Source organism: Leguminivora glycinivorella, chromosome 7, assembly GCF_023078275.1.
Source record: "Leguminivora glycinivorella isolate SPB_JAAS2020 chromosome 7, LegGlyc_1.1, whole genome shotgun sequence".
Classification (NCBI taxonomy): Eukaryota; Metazoa; Arthropoda; class Insecta; order Lepidoptera; family Tortricidae; genus Leguminivora; species Leguminivora glycinivorella.
The window spans coordinates 9,938,320-9,956,220 of record NC_062977.1 but is presented as its reverse complement, the minus strand read 5'-3'; the positions used below and the strand labels follow the sequence as shown (position 1 = coordinate 9,956,220).

At 39.2% G+C, this 17,901-nt stretch overlaps 1 protein-coding gene across 3 annotated transcripts in view; it reads left to right on the top strand.

Moving 5' to 3' along the window:
- Positions 1-4,580: 4,580 nt before the first annotated feature.
- The window catches only part of LOC125227928 (5-hydroxytryptamine receptor), a 48,065-nt gene continuing 34,744 nt past the window's right edge, over positions 4,581-17,901 (top strand). For all 3 annotated transcript variants that reach the window (XM_048132333.1, XM_048132334.1, XM_048132335.1), the window contains exon 1: positions 4,581-4,914. The gene's annotated coding sequence lies outside the window, so the exon portion shown is untranslated. The remainder of the gene's footprint in view (positions 4,915-17,901) is intronic.

Below are 17,901 nucleotides of genomic sequence, written 5' to 3'. Positions count from 1 at the left end.
ATCGTTCAACGCTTCTGGGAAATCGATACCGTTCCACATTCTTCCCGATTAACCCCAGATGAACGGCTCTGTGAAGACAGCTTCACAAATGAGCATTACCGTGACGAGACTGGTAGGTACGTCGTCTCTCTCCCTTTCAAAGATAACGCTGAGCCTTTGTTTGAAGGCTCTCGGGAGATAGCGTTACGACGCTTCCATGCTATCGAAAAGCGCCTGTCTCGTGATCCAGACTTGAAACAACAATATGTTGATTTCATGACCGACTACATCGAAAGTGGTCACATGACTTTGGTGCCTGCTAAGCACATGGGTCAAGGGAAGTATTACGTGCCGCATCATTGCATTTTGCGCCCTGAGAGCGCCACAACGAAGCTGCGCGTCGTTTTTGACGCGTCAGCTAAAGATGCGCATTCCAAATCCCTGAACGACACGCAATTAACAGGTCCAAAGTTACAATCCAACATTGCGGAGATTCTTCTTCATTACCGGGAGCACGAAGTGGTCTTTATGGCTGACGTGCGCCAAATGTACCGTCAAATTAACGTTGCTCCGCAACACCGGGATTACCAGCGTATTCTCTGGCGAGCTCACCCAGATGAGCCTCTTCAGGAATATATTTTAAACACCGTAACGTACGGGGTCTCCTCGGCTCCGTTTCTTGCTTGCCGAACGATCCAGCAATTGGCCAACGATGAAGGGCACAAGTACCCAAAGGCCAAAACCGTTCTAGCTTCCGATATTTATGTCGACGACGTTGTTACCGGAAGTTCTTCGCTGGATGATGCTCGTGACATCAAGTCACAAGTTATCGACCTTTTCAAGCTCGGCTGTTTTGAGCTTCGAAAATGGGTAAGCAACCAACCCGAACTTCTAAGGGACTTGCCCTCAGAAATGTGTCTTTCGGAGGCCGTCGTATTTACCGAAGCCGAAGACACTACCGTTAAGGTTCTTGGCCTTAAATGGGAACCCGCTTCAGATTCGTTCGTTTTTAACGTTCAACCTTCCAATCAACCGTGTACCAAACGAACGATTCTAAGCGAGGTCGCCAGAATCTTTGACCCTTTGGGTTTCTTGTCTCCTCTGACAATCCAAGCCAAAGCCTTAATCCAAAAACTTTGGATTCTTGGCACATCATGGGATGAAACTCCACCTCCGGAAATTGTCTCCCAGTGGAACAACTTCTCCCAGCAGCTCCCTCAAATTAGGGACCTGAAAATTCCTCGCAAGCTCACCATAAAAGGTGCTCAAATGTATCAGCTGCACGGGTTTTGCGACAGTTCGGAGGTAGCGTATGGCGCCGTCATATATCTCCGTGTCACCGATTCGGACGGTTCCGTTCACGTCTATCTCGTGTGCGCAAAGGCGAAGGTTTGTCCACTCCGTAAACAATCTTTGCCTCGGTTGGAACTGTGCGCAGCAGTGCTGCTTGCTGACCTCATCAAGTTCGTCAAGGACACGCTACGGTTGCCTATTGACGAAACTTACCTTTGGTGTGATTCAACCGTTACCTTGGCTTGGTTGCGTGCTCCGTCCTCGCGTTGGGTGACATTCGTCGCCAATCGTGTTAGCCACGTGCAGGACATCGTTCCTACCGCCTGCTGGAGACACGTTCCCTCTGGAACGAATCCCGCAGATATCTGTTCACGTGGGCAGCTGCCACATGAACTTTTGACCAATACGCTATGGTGGGCGGGTCCAGAGTGGCTTTCCCAATCACCGTCTGAATGGCCAACAGATCTATCGAAGGATCGTAACAACGACAACGTTGTACTTTCCGAGCAGCGTCGGGTAACTCTGGTAACAAGCCAAACCGAACCTATCAAGCAACCGTCAATCATCGATCAGCTGTTAGAGAGGTACTCGTCCTTGGACAAAGTCTGTCGCATTCTGGCTTACGTTCGTAGGTTTTGCACCAACGCGCGTGGCAACGCTTCTCGATCTGAAAGCCTGTTCATAACAGACACCGAGCGCCATCGGGCGCTACTCGAAATCGTTAAGCATTTCCAAAATCGTCATTTTTCCGATGAGATATCGAAACTTAAATTGCGGAAACAGTTACCTCGTAGTCTTCGCAAACTGAATCCGTTTCTCGACGACCAAGGTATACTCAGGGTGGGCGGACGACTTGCGCGCTCCGGATTAGAATTTGAGCACAAGCATCCCGCTCTATTACCTAGAAAATGTGTACTTACGACACGCGTAATCGAATCGGTGCATCGGAAATGCTTCCATCCGGGTTTAAATACGACTCACTACTTGGTCCTGCAGCAGTTCTGGAAACGATGGAATAATGAGTACCTACATGCTTTAACTCAGCGGGCAAAATGGACCAAAGACTCGACACCGTTAACCGTAAACTCACTCGTACTTATTAAAGACGACAACCGATCTCCTCTTCATTGGCCGTTGGGACGAGTTGTGTCTCTCCATAACGGACCTGACGGAGTAGTTCGGGTGACAACCGTTAAAACCGCGAAGGATAACCTAGTTAAAAGGCCCCTGGTCAAACTATGTCCTCTTCCATCCGAATAATCACTCCCAACAACGCTCCTAGTTTTAAGATTAGCTTAGTAAATCGTAGTCTAATAGTTATGTAACGTCCCTCTTTTATTCGGGAAAATCCCATTGGTATTTTGGTGGGCGGAATGTTCCGTTCTTAACGTTTAGTTTTACAATAATAATTCATATTCCGCGCGCTTCCAACCATTTATCGATGCACTGCCAAACCGTAGTTCGCAGGGATGCGAATTTTGAAATGCTAGCCAATGAGGATCGCCTAAACTGTACTTAGGCGCATGCGCGTGGATACCGTCTGCAGCGCCTCTGTCGGCGATTGAGAGAACTCCGCGACGCCGCGAGCGATGACATCGACCGCCATTGAATAAAATCGAAATATCATGTTTTAATCGTTCAATCTCCAAATTTGTGTGTTTATATCGTGATTATTGTGCGTGACAAGGCCTGAGACTGTTTATCGTACCACCGGCCGGTGTGTGAAGGAGAAGGGGTGAACGTGAAAGAACCAGCCACGCTGAGGAGCCATATTGCAGCTGAAGGTTAGTCCAGTGCATGATATCCTTGTTGGCCAGGTTTCTCAATTAGTATCGTTTGTTACCGGCGAGTATACATATTTATGCTCGATCCAGACAGTTACGAATTGGCATTGCATCATATTTTCGAAAACCGCGTCAATTTGTAACAATATTTGTTCTTGAGTCAAAGTTATAATTACATTTTTCTTTATATGTATCTATGTTTCATCGTTACGTTCCTAATAAAAGCTGTGTTTTTTTTTATGATATAAGGTAACGGACCCAATCATGGACAGTTTAAGATAAAATTTTGCCTATTATTGATATTTCACTGATACGTGTAAAAATTCTACCGCTAAGCGTATTAAAACTTGAATATCTTATCCTTCTTTTACATTTCAAGCATATTGCAGAATAGATACTCCTATTGGTTTCTTCATAGTTAACAAATTGAAACTAGGTGTTTTTTCTCCAATCATGGACGGCAGTTAGTTCTCCATGTTAGTTTGGGTTATTTTAACATAGGATTGTTTCTTGTAAATTTTGGTTTCGTAAATTGTTCCTTGTCCATCATAGGAGGTAGGCAGTTTTCTGGTTCCAGTAATGGACAACGTGTATAATAGACATCGTGATGATAGCTTTCACGGTTTTCATGGAAATATTAAAAAACTGAAATCAGGGATACAAAAGTGGGGGGAAAGAGGGGAAACATTGACACCTCGGCGTGTTTCTACTTCCATATTTTCTTATAAACCTATAAGCTATATATATACATGCCAAGTTTCATGCTTTCTGCCAGACCGGACTGTACATCTGGTTAAGAACTCGGACTAGTATAAAATATTGACAACTACAAAAACAATCTGTGTTTAGTTTAGTGCTACGCTGATCTGTATAACATGTCCAATATTTATTTATTATTTACTAAAGGACGAAATAACCGCAAGTGGAAACCCTTTTAAGAACTCATTCCGAAAAGGACGATCAGCAGATCCTTCTACAGGTAAGTTAATCCAGGCGCGTTCTTCATCGAGTCAGGACTAAGGACCACTTTACTTGATCACATTATGATTTTTAGATGTAGTCGATATTAGATTGATATTGGAATCTAAGTACCTACCAGATTGCAACTTTAAAAGTTATTTACTTTACAGGTGCATGACATGAGCAATGTATATTTATGGGAATACCTAATTAGTATACAGCAATATTGTTAAAAAAAATCTATACAGTTTGCTTATTTAACTCATTGTGCACGTGGCATTGAGCAACTCACTTATCCATGAAGCTAATTCGCTAGTAGATTTATGTACACGTCGTCGTGCAGTCGTGCTTATCGTCATGCCGTATCTCATTGAGATGAAGTACACCTGCCCTTTGAAAGATTACCCATTGCATTAGAAACGATCTCGTTTTGCCGCGCTCGCGGATTTCGGGAAGGTTCACGTGGTGACGTCAGAGGCAGCGCGGGGGGCCATGGCGCGCGCCGCCGGAGCAGCGCAGCACCCGGGCGGCGGCGGCGGCGGCGGCGGCGGCGGGAGCCCTATTACTCTCTGTATCTGTTGCGCCGCGCCGAGCGCGGTGGACGCGCCTCGCATCGCGCCCGCCGCTCGAAAACAATTCGTAAACATTTCATCTCGCGATCACCAAACAACTGCCAACTCTTCGAAATCGGTGCAACAATTATTTGTCTTCACTTTTACTTCGACTTTTTTGTGATAAAAAAATATTGACGTGACTTTACCGCCGTTTAAAGTACGGCCGTGTAGACGAAAGGACAGCTGAGGTAAACGGCCCGTCTCCCGCCCACGGACTGTAGTACAGTTGTAGTAGCCGCCCCACCAGACTTGCCCACACCGAGACAACTCATACCACGATTTAGGTACGGTATACAAGTTCAATATAACTGATAATTAAAGTTTACAATCACTTTTAAATTAGGTAGGTAGGGTCAGCTTCACCACAATTGATATTTTAGGAACAGGCAGCATTACTGCTTAACTATTGATGTGTGACTGGTATTATAGTATTACTCGTAAAGTAGGTATCCGATTCCGATAATATGCACTCATTCCTTGTAACACGATAATGAGAAGAGTATTACGTGACTTCGCTTAGGATTACTAGACGGTAGGTATGCATAGTGCATACCGTAGAAGTTATTTTATTTCATGATTTTCTCTAAACTGTAGTATGTAAGTTACCTACTTACTTATTCTCCAATTCTACAATTATAGTTAGGAAATCAGTCAAATGTGAAAAAAAATGAAAATTGTAATAGCAGTCTGTTTGAAGAGCTCTCCAGAATTGTATCACAGACAAAATACTTAGTTAAAAAAACATAATAAACGTTCTTTTTTAAAATGAAACCATGTAAGAAGTCATTTTAAAAGCTACAAATTATTCGTAAATATTTAAATTATAACTGCGTTTCGTTATTGAATAAATCACGAAATCATTTAAACCGAATTATTTTGCTCCATTTGGAACGAACCTAGTGGACCGTATTAACACCGAGATTGATTGCTTTGCGTAAGCAATTTATTATTAATATTTGATAAGTCATTACTATATAAACAATAGCCATTACCAATATTATTGACAACTCGGGACAGAAAATTGATGACTCAAGTAGCGTTATATGTATAATTCATTCGTAAGTAGTTTAGACTTGTTGTATTTGAAAATTTTGGTAAATATAGTAAGTTGTCGAATATGTTTTCGCATAAAACAAACGATATTTTTAATTTAATTTAGAATAAAAGATATACTCGTATTGATATATTATATACAACTTAATATACAAACCAATGTTGTACCTACGTAAAATCGTACAAACGATAGTTTAGAAAAATACCGGATGTTTCCTGCAACACGAGTTATTTACTCATATTATTACTCTCTCATTAAAACGTATTGTACTCTTCAACAAAAATAATTTTGTTCAGAAAGTTTAAAAACTATGAGGTCTTTAGATTTCTAATATTTCATACGAAGTAAAGATAAGCTTCCATGTACCTACGCCGTTATTGCTGTAAGAGACCTGTCACACTTACAACGTAACAAAATACGCAATGCATTGCGTCTTAGCAAAAACTTATAAACAAAACGAAATACAAGTTAAAATATTAATCAAGGGTTAAGAGTAGCTGAACATAATAATGATAGTCAGTTTAAGGAGTACATATATGTACAAAGTATATATGTATTATATAGCCTACAGGTTAATTTATTGCTCCTGGAGATACCAGTGCCGGATAACATAATAAAATAAAAGCTATTGATTTTAGCTTGTAATTTATTACGCAATAGGCCTCTGCCGCCTCCGGCATCTTATTAGTTGAAATTGTATTAGGCTTCATTAAAATTGAACACGATCCCTAATGTCAGTAATGTGTCTAATTAGACGTCGCTTACTCCCGCTCAATCACAGGCGAACTCGCAGCGAAACGCGTTACATTAATTGCTGGCACGGCATCGGCACAGGCGCTAAACGTCGCTTAGCGTAACATATGGCCTTCCGCCGGTCCTACCCTACCGACCTCGACAATTAGGGGTTCGATTTCGGAATTTACGAGCATACACGGAAAATCAATATTGACATTTGTTGGGACCGATGTTGTTATGTTGCAGGAAAGAAAAGCTACTTAGTTTAGGTACGATCATGTCGCACGACATTTGTTTACGCAATGCAGGTAGAATCCAACACGTTACACCCATCCCTAGTTCTAGGGACCTCAATAATTGACATTATCTGGGATAATCCCAAAGCTCCTCTTACTATTATCCCTGAGAATGTCAAGAAGTCGGCTCAAGAAGAGCCAACGTTCACGGTGGCAAAAGACTGACGGATTAAACCGTCCAGAGACTCATGTCTTAAAAACGGCCTGAACTTATTTGATAAAATAATCCATGGTGTTCCACTCGGTCCACGTCTGTGCCACGCGGTTTGGCTAGTCCAAGGGAGATCGGGCCCTAGAAAATACATACCAGTAGGTATTAAGCGACATACACACATGCCAGCTTAATTACCATTAGTATGATAATGAACCCTGGATGATAATGGTTCTGAATTGTTGGTGATAAACATCCTCTTAGGATAAAAGTTTTAGAATTGTTGATTGTTACTGTCTACTTCATTTGAATTTGGTACCTAATCCCCGTATAATGAATTGTAAGCAACGACATTTTATGCTGATTTGTTTGACGTACTTTTGCCGTAGCACAATAACTTTCAGCGCATATTTGCAAAGGACCAAAATTCATGAAACTCAAATAAATCAAACCGTTAACTTAATACTGGAGCCGCTGTTAGTACAACAGGGCCAAAGTTGCATGAATGACCGGAAATTATCATACTTACAGTATATTTTGGTCTGAAATATCTACGTTTACTTACCCAAATAGAATTTTGCGCGTAAGGCGTAGCAGATCGGGCCGCGGGTGATGAAAAATATATACACGAAGGTACTATTTACAGCTTATTAACAACACAGACGTCAGGCACATCACTAAATATTATTTACATGGATTAACAATTACAACAACTATTGTATAACAAAAAAAACTAAACAATTGTATATACACAAAGCGCTGCGTAGCAGTTTTCAGCTAGCGAGAAAATTTTCATGACTTTTTTAAAAAACAAAAGAAGCGCGATAAGCGGTCACCCCGCGCTCATGGCCAGTGCCTCACATGAACCTCCCTGGTGCTGAGACCAAGGAGGCTGACACTGAGCCCGTCGCTTACAAGGCCAATGCAGTAAAATTCGTATTTTTCTTATTTTTAGGGTTCCGTACCTCAAAAAGGAAAAACGGAACCCTTATAGGATCACTCGTGTGTCTGTCTGTCCGTCTGTCATAGCCGATTTCTCTGAAACTACTGGACCGATTTACTTGAAATTTGGTACACATATGTAAACCTGTGATCCAAAGACGGATATGTAATTTAATTAAATGAAATTTAATTATAAGGGCCAGTTTTCGAGGGTAAAATTGAAAATTCAAAATCTAAGTTATTAAAACTATATTGTGTTACATATCAAATGAAAGAGCATTTTATGAGCATTTGAAATATATTTTTTTTATATTTTATATTTTGGTAATTTAAGAAAAAATAGGCAAAAAATTACCATTGGGGAATGGTAATTTTTTGCCTTATCTCCGAAACTACTTAGCGTAAAATTAAAAAAAAATACACGAGATAGTCCTCTACCTGTAGATTACAGGAAAACCTATTAGAAATCTACATTCAAGCGTGAGTCGGACTTAAGAGAAAAAAACTCAAATTATGAATTGCACTCACTGCCGCTGCAAGGAGTTCAAGTCCAAATCTCTTGAAATTGTGTGAGCGCATTTGAATATTACATATAAACTCATTTCTGTTTCGTTTTGTTCAAAATATCTATTATTCGCAAAAACGACTTAAGTTCCTATTAAAAAGGAGGAGCCTTAAGCCCTTCTTGTAGTGTACGGAACCCTTGCAACGCAAGTACAACTCGCACTTGGCCGATTTTTCAATATTTCACTACCGAAAATAAAATTACCTCATTCCAGATTGACTTTCTGTAGTTTCTGTGTATAACTCCTAATTACTCTAATTAGGTATACATATAAGAAATGAACCTACGTCACCGGATTAATTTATTTTCAGTACAGGTTTATTCATTGTACTATGTAAATATCTCTTAGAGGAAAAATCAAGAACAAAGTAATACATTTGAAATTTTCCCTATTGATAATTCATTCAAAAGAATATCAACTAACAAAACCAGCAGACTCGTTCAACCATGGAAACATTGGAAATATGAAAACTTACTAATATGTACAAGTATAAATATGTAGTTGAATATTTTGTTTTTTGATTGTTTACATTAGGACCTTTTTAGGGTTCCGTAGTCAACTAGGAACCCTTATAGTTTCGCCATGTCTGTCTGTCCGTCCGTCCGTCCGTCCGTCCGTCCGTCCGTCCGCGGATAATCTCAATAACCGTTTAGCACTAGAAAGCTTAAATTTGGTACCAATATGTACATCAATCACGCCGACAAAGTGCAAAAATAAAAAATGGGAAAAAATGTTTTATTAGGGTACCCCCCCTACATGTAAAGTGGAAGCTGATATTTTTTTTCATTCCAACCCCAACGTCTGTTATATTGTTGGATAGGTATTTAAAAATGAATAAGGGTTTACTAAGATCGTTTTTTGATAGTATTAATATTTTCGAAAATAATCGCTCCTAAAGGAAAAAAAAGTGCGTCCCCCCCCCTCTAACTTTTGAACCATATGGTTAAAAAATATGAAAAAAATCACAAAAGTAGAACTTTATAACGACTTTCTAGGAAAATTGTTTTGAACTTGATAGGTTCAGTAGTTTTTGAGAAAAATACGGAAAACTACGGAACCCTACACTGAGCGTGGCCCGACACGCTCTTGGCCGGTTTTTTTTTAACTCCTCTAAGGTCCACTTGCACCAACCACTTAACTCAGGGTTAGTGGGCTGTCAACTGTCAAATTCCATATAAAATGGTGGGTTAACCCTTCCTTTTTTGTTGGTGCTAGTGGCCCTAAGATATGTATATCTTTATTCGATGACCAAAATAACTTAAACATTTTTACCTACTAGGTAAAATGAAAATTGATTATTAGTCAAGAAATATCAAATGAAATAAAACAAATGATGTTAAACCACAGAAAAAGAAAATAACAAACAGATCACGTGACAAATTAACATTCAGAGATCTGATTGCAAACTGCTCGTTAAGAGTCGATTACATTTTCAGAACGGATATTTATTTTACTTTTGAGAGGGAAATGTAATAAAAGCGAGCGATATTATTTACGCAGTGAAACGTCGTCCTGCTGCGAACGCCGAACAGCCTCCCCTGGTTATAACTTTCTAACATTGTTATTTTGGATACAGATTTTCGTATCTTATTCAACCATAACGTTTTTTTTTAAATATAAACAGCTTATTTCGCATGATTTTTCTAGAAACTTTGTGTACGAGTTTATAAATACAGATAAACAATTTATTTTCCTTTCTAAATGGCTGTACTTACCAATATGCGTTATATAGATTCACGAGAGATGAGGATCTACGTTATACCTATAGTTCTCATACCTAATTTAGTTACTAAAAATCTTGCATCTAGAAAAATGTTCGTAGAATCTCGACTGACAAATAATTTCAAAGGATGTTGCATAAATAATTAAGTTCCAAAAAACTCATTGATACGAATAAGAGTATGAAACTCTCTTACTGCTAGGCCACTAGGGCACTAGCTTTACCGAACAGCACTTCACTTCTGGTCCAAGCTATAAAATTAGGTCAGTACCAAAACTATTGTAAAATGATAGCTTGAGTAGGTATCTGAATCACTGTTAACAATCACCACCTCTTCACATTAGTATTCAAATTGAGCGGCGTAATCAATATTTGCGGTCGTCTTTATCGATTTCACGTCGCTCCGGGGTTGCTTTGTGTGATATTCAGTACTTGAGCAAACTTCACATATAATTTTTGTAGTTCTGACCTCATTCGGCTTTAGGCACTTTCTTAACAAACTTGTGGGTTTTATTCGTCATGTGTGCATAATAAGGTCGACTTTGAAAGGAGATAAAAAGTTGTCTTCCTGAGTTACGGACGCATGCCGTATAAATTTCCTCGCACGATTACGTTTTGTAGCAGCGGGGTTTTTAATATTAGGGATATAAATACTGAACTGACTTTGAGTAATACTACATAATTTATTTTAATTATTGTTTAATAGGAAGTACATATTTCACGTACACAATAACAATAAGATAACTCGATCGAAATTGTAATACGAAACGAATTTGCGAAAAGTTCTGACAGTACCCTAATACTATGGCTGTATTGTTAGAAAAATCAGCATGTTTTGTAAACCAAAATATGTCGTGTATATTAGGTACCTAGCCACATAAACGCACTATACAATATTCTTGTGCGTCATGGCTCATGCTATGGCTACGTTACTGTTTCGGTCTTCATACTATCGGCATCCAAAATTGTATCAGTGCCATTCGACTTAAATACTTACATCTTCATAAGCACCCAACCTTCGTTTCTCATTTTGCGTTCTAGATCATTCACGATGTAGCCTAAACGCGATTACGACCATTTATGAACCTTGTCTGTTTGGTTTCTAGACATTGTGATACTAACCCAAAACAAAAGTAAGCTTTTGTTTCTATTATTCACATAAGGTAAATAATTATTAATTACTTAAGTAACCAGCAATGAACGATTATAATCAGATATCCTGAGTAGGTAAATGTTGTGATTAGGTAAACTGTGAATACACTTAGCCAAACACAATTTACGATTATTTTGTAGACACAAGGAAAGATTATTAATAAAATAAAGTCCCCTGTAATCGCAAAAACGAACAAGCCTGAAGACAATTTAATTTATATTCTACGCGAGATTTAATTAAACCGTTCATGGGCTTGGGCTTTGCCTAGCCTGTATAATATCTAATTAGGCTTAACATCCATAGCGCGGTCGGCAAAATGAGTTTGCGTATTAAGCTTTCGTCACGAAGCAAACAATATTATATGTTAATCCCCTTTTACTGTGTGCATAATCACATATACGTATACCAAGTAAAACGGAACGTACGGCTTTCCCTCTTAATCTCTTATTAACGAAAATTATGACAGTCATTTTGGGTTGCACACAGTCACTGACTAATAAGAGCGTTTCAGGGTGCGTAGCCGAATGGCACAAACGCTCACAAAACGAAACGCTAGTAGATATCTATCTCTATCGCTCTTGCGTATTGACGCGACAGAGCCAGACTATCTTTCGCGGCGTTTCGTTTTCGTTTCGCGTCGGAGAAATGCCATTCTGCTACGAGGCCAGGCCAGATTCTTATAATTATGCGTATGCGCTTGTACGTACCTATAGGTCAAATGCAGCGAAAAGTTACGCACGTGTAAGCTCGGAAAAATGTAGGGAAATTACTATCATGCGTGTAACTTCTAACACAGAAATAACCGTACCGGCTATACGAGCAAAAAATACGCTATTTTGAATCCTAAAACCACATGAAATCAACACAAAAAGGACGCACAATTTCATAGTATAATTTTATATCACTTTCCATCGTTATCAAATTATAACCGGAAAAATTAAATTATGTTGGTAGAATACGCTAATTGTAGTTTGAATGGACAAACCAATTTATAACAATTAATATCATAATTATATTAATTACCATAACCATAAAGGTTTAATTTAACTAGCCGTCAATTTTTAAGCAAAATGTCCTAGTCGAACGTTCAATTTTCATGAAAACTAAAACAAAATCATCCACTTGGCTCTCCAGTGATCCCTACTAGAAAAGACCAATTTGACCTATCCCCACTTGAATTCAGAGATGCTCTGGCACTACGATACCACAGAATACCGGTCTCCATGCCCAAATCGTGTGATGGCTGCGGCAATGACAATTTCGACGTCGACCACGCTCTCTGTTGCAAAACTGGCGGATTTATTACGCGCCGTCACAACGAAACTAGAGACCTATTCAGGGAGCTTTTCCCAGCACGCCTGGGGAAACGTAGTAAAGGAACCCGTCATCACGGAAGGCGACTGCGGACTTCGAGGAGACCTTTGCTGCCGCGGCGTTTGGGATGCACAGAGGGAGGCGTTATTTGATATCCGTGTCGTAGACACTGACGCTCCCTCTTACATCTCACGTCCGGTAGCAGCAATACTTCAATTCGCCGAAGAAGAAAAAAACGAAAATATCTACTTCCTTGTGAAAAACGACATGCAACATTTACCACCCTCGTAACATCCGTTGATGGTATCTTCGCACCTCAAATGTCTGCCTTTGTGAAACATCTGGGTGAAGCAATCGCCGAACGATGGGATAGATCCCTCAGCGTGGTTATGGGTTGGCTAAGATCAAAAATTACAATTTCCATAATCCGTGCTACAAGCATGTGTATCCGGGGTACGCGATACAAATTTAACACGTTCAAAAACTTCTTTGGCTTAAATGATGGCGCAGCCCTACCCAATCCTTCCTCCACTTGATAAATTTCCCTGTTTGTTGATGCAAGCTCAAGATACGTATTTGTAATATTTTAATTGCCTAAAAAAAAATGTCCTAGACATAACGACGCTTTGACAGGTTGTTTGTATAGGTACAAGCCAATTCTTTCCTTATGCGTCCGCGGCTTGTAGTGTATGTAACATAGACTGTTCTCTTGTACCTAAAGTCTGGAGTAGGTTTGCATGATAGTAATTTAAATAAAATAAAAAAATATGTAATTACAATTTGAGCCAATTTACGTAATATGTACGTCCTTTTTCATGACACACGTAGCCTTTGACAGAACCATCCCGAGCCTAATTTGACAAGAGACGAGCTTTGAATACAATTTACGGCTCAACCCTGCTGGCCTAGTCGAAATAACAATCGTTAACGCTACGTGGCTCGCGAAAAGCAGTCTGGTTCTGTGCGCCACTACAAAAGAGCGATAGAGAGAGTCGGCTACGATACGCTTACGAAGCGTAAGCGACTGTGACATTGGCTAGGTACTCAGGAGCTTTCATTGAATTCCTCCACCTTCCAATGTTTACGGTAAACTTTTTAAGTGATATTAATTGATTGTGAAGACCCTCCTAAAGTGTGCGAAAGTAATTTAACTCACAGTAAACCACACCGCTTGGCTACTTTGAGGAAATCTCCTGGGATTTCGTGGCACTGCGGAAAAAAGTTTGTATTTTGTAAAGGATAAATTATTTTAAATGGGGAAAGGGACAGAGTTGCGTTTTGTAGGGTCTTATTGTCAGAATCCATGCGAATTGTGAATGTCAGCGTACTCCATTATAGCTACGGATGCCTGAAACCACTAGGCCAACAGGTCAGGGTGGTAAGGGTCAAAATTTTCAAATATATGACACAATTGCCGAGGGCTTATGGCGCCCCCAGCCAGCATTGGACACTTGGAGGCCTTGGTCTTGGTTTTTATTTCAGTTTATAGTTAAAATAGTAGTGTGACTACTACAAAACGCAAATTAAAATATTTTCTATGAAAATAATTTAACTTGTTCTTAGAACCACCATAATAGTACAAATTCAGAAGCACATATGTCACTAGGAAGGGAACCGGAGTAAATGTACAAGGTGCACAGAATGACTGAACTAGTAGGTTGGTGTGCGCGACGGTTTTAGGTTTCAGTCTGCGGTCGAGTGCCGAGCGCGGGCGCCGAGTTTGAAATCTGTATGACAGGTCCTATGTACTGAGAGAGTGCTGGAATCAGACGGAACTGAGATTTATTGTGTGCTCGAAATTACAAGTCAGTCAATTTTAGTTAAACATTAATAAATATGTGATAGGTTCTCCATCAGTTTTCTGTTTTCATTCATTGTCATTTGAAATGTACCTTAAAAGTCGTAAACGTTAATAAATTAATAACTTTAAGCGAAATATGTAACTAATAGGTATTAGTAGCTATAAACACTTTAGTTCAAAATATTGTCCTAACATAGTTGCATGCTTTATCTCTACTAACAATAGTATTCACATAAGACACAACATGTAAACAGTTACCTATCAACCAGTAAGGATTAAAGTTAGAACTGAGCGCAGCGCCAACAAACTGGTTATTCCCGTTTGGCGCATTAATTGTACAGCATAAGTGTAATTGTTTATTATGAATAAATAAATAATAAATTTAGTACGTCGAGAGTAGCATGATGATGTAAATGCTTTGCCCAGAATAGGTACCTAACCACAAAATTAAAATTTTGAAAAAAACCCCGACATAGTAGACCGATTTTCATAAAACATGACTAAAACTCCCGACTAACTCAGCTTTCAAATAAAAAAAAATCTAAATCGGTTCATCCGTTCGGGAGCTACGATGCCACAGTCAGACACACACACAGACAGACAGACAGACACGTCAAACTTATTACACCCCGTCGTTTTTGCGTCGGGGGTTAAAAAGTACGTGTGCTCGACAGTGGCCCCGTAGATGCCACTTTCAAGTCATTGTCAATAAATGTTACAGAAGGGTATCTATTGGGTATTAGAGTTTCGAGCACTTCCACCATTAATATACAACCTGTCCATAAAAACGTTTTTATTATGAGAACTATACACCAAAATAATGCTGAATTTAAAGTAATTGAAGTATTTTTATTTACGCACTGTTTCATAATTACCAAGGACGATATAATACGAAGCCCATGCAAAAAAGCGTACCCCTGAAATGTTTAAGCCTAATGGCTTAAAACTAGATGGCGCTGTTTCGCAGCCTGGAATTGGCCAAAATCATATTTTCCCCAAATATTTTTGCATGTTTTTATTTTTTATAAGAACAAATGACATGTTAATAATCCATATGTTTTTAAATATAAACATATGGACTTTTCCTTTTTTATTGTGGAACGTACCACTTTACAAATCGCAAATTATAAATGCAGACATCAATCGCAATGAAATAAATTAATAGTTTAAAAAACACTATAAAACACGCTTTTATAAATGCATGTAAAAGCCAAAATTAAATTATGGATCGTTCAAGTTGTCTCTATTTGTGAGCTGAAGTTTAAAAACTATGTGCTTTTAATTATAATATTTGATTGTAAAAGCGTGGGGCGCTGGAACAGGAAAGACTTTTTGTATAACTTGCTGATAAATCAAATTATGCTATGTTACGGGAAGAAGGTTACACAGATTGACGCGCTAACTGGAGTTGCAGCATGACTAGTAGGTTCTACATTAAACAGTCAAATCAATTAAAAGTCAGTGTTCAAAGTAGGTACCAGTTTGTCGAACTCAGACAAAATATGCGCTAGTAGCGAGGAGAGTCGACAGTCACCGACACTTAGAACGCCGCTTTTTTCCGGTAATCAAAGTACAAAAGGGGAAAGTGTCTACAGTGACAGGATGCAGAGTTCTTGTTCGTGGACGAGATACCTTTGGTTCTCTTTGGTAACCCTTAGGCGGCATATGTAAACGTTATGTTCTTATGCAACTTCATTCGCCAGGAAGTTCGGATTAGTATTTGTTTACAAGAAAGTCTTTCCTGTTCCAGCGCCCCACGCTTTTACAATCAAATATTATAATTAAAAGCACATAGTTTTTAAACTTCAGCTCACAAATAGAGACAACTTGTGTAGCCGGCTAGTCAGAGGAGAAATAAAACAAAGGTTCTATAAGTAAATAACAATATAATGAAAAATATATACAATAAATTAAGAGATGTCTGTCAGTACGCGAGTAGGTAATAAAAGGTCGTCACTGGCCTCAACGTTCCTTCTGCTGGTCTTCGTCTAGCCGTATACGTGGTCTGTCCGCAGGTGCCACTGCGCGAGTTGTACAGAAACCAGGCTGAAGATGTTCCAGCGCTGAGTAGTATAAGCAGCGACGTTCAGCAAAGTTCTTCTTAAATTTTAAAGTAGAAGAAAGGGCTGCAACAATCGTGCGTGCTTAGGTCTGCAGTCGGAACCTAGCCCAGGCCTTATTCGCTTTCGCGAAACAGTGACGTACAATAAGACTTGGATTAGGTTTCAACATTAAACGAATAAACTTAACTATTTACACATATTATACAATTATAAGTACCTGCATAAGAGGCAGCCCAACACAAACACACTGTTTTTACAATAGAAGTATTTCACAAGTTTTAAATGCAATGAAATAATTAGCACTTGAAATGTATATGAGCCTTCCCTGGCAGAGAAAATTTTGTCCAAAAAACAAAAGACGCGTGATATGGCCGTACTTTTTCTTCTTAGCGGCCAGTGCGCGCGGCGACTGCAACATGCAGGTTTGCCATGTTACACTTGAACGATTCATAATTTATTTTTGGCTTTTACATGCATTTATAAAAGCGTGTTTTATAGTGTTTTTTAAACTATTAATTTATTTTATACTTTTTAGTCATTAATAATGAAATACTTTTAACATCTATACATAAATTTATTTCAAGTAGGCGGATTTTACATGCCATTTGTGGCTTAACGTGTACTTATTGCTAATTGCTACTTAATAATAACTAGCGGCTACCTTCTTATTACGGTATTATCATAAAAATGTTTAGACCTAGTAAGTTATCCGTAAAAGATAGACAGTATATAGACATGTGCCATCGCGGACTTTTTGAAGACATTAGAGAGACATACTTTCGCCATACATTGTTTTGAAGCTCTCAGCTAGTGGGATTTTGTTTGACTCGATTAGAAAATATTGTCACATTTCAACTAATTCAAACAAAATTTAAGTATTTCTTTTTTGCCGAGCCCCCCTTTATTTGCTCACACTTTGCTTTATTTGTCACAGCACAGGAAAACCATTACCCAACTTATTTTAAATACAACGTTGATCTTTCTTTTATGCGGGGGGCTTCGCCCCCCGAGCCCCTCTTTATTTGCTCTGAAAGGTCACAAGAAAACCCTAAACCAACTTATTTTAAATACGACGTTGATCTTTCTTTCATGCGGGGGGCTTCGCCCCCCGAGCCCCCATTTGTTTACTCTTAAAGGTCACAAGAAAACGCTAACCCAACTTATTTTAAATACAACGTTGATCTTTCTTTTATGCGGGGGGGCTTCGCCCCCCGAGGCCCCCTTTGTTTGCTCTTATAAAGGTCACAAGAAAACGCTAACCTAACTTATTTTAAATACAACGTTAATCTTTCTTTTATACGGGGGGCTTCGCCCCCGAGCCCCCTTTTTGTTACCCTTAAGGGTAACAAGGAAACCCTAACCCAACATATTTTAAATACAACGTTTATCTTTCTTTTATGCGGGGGGCTTCGCCCCCCAAGCCCGCCTTTGTTTGCTCTTAAAGGTCACAAGAAAACGCTAACCCAACTTATCTTA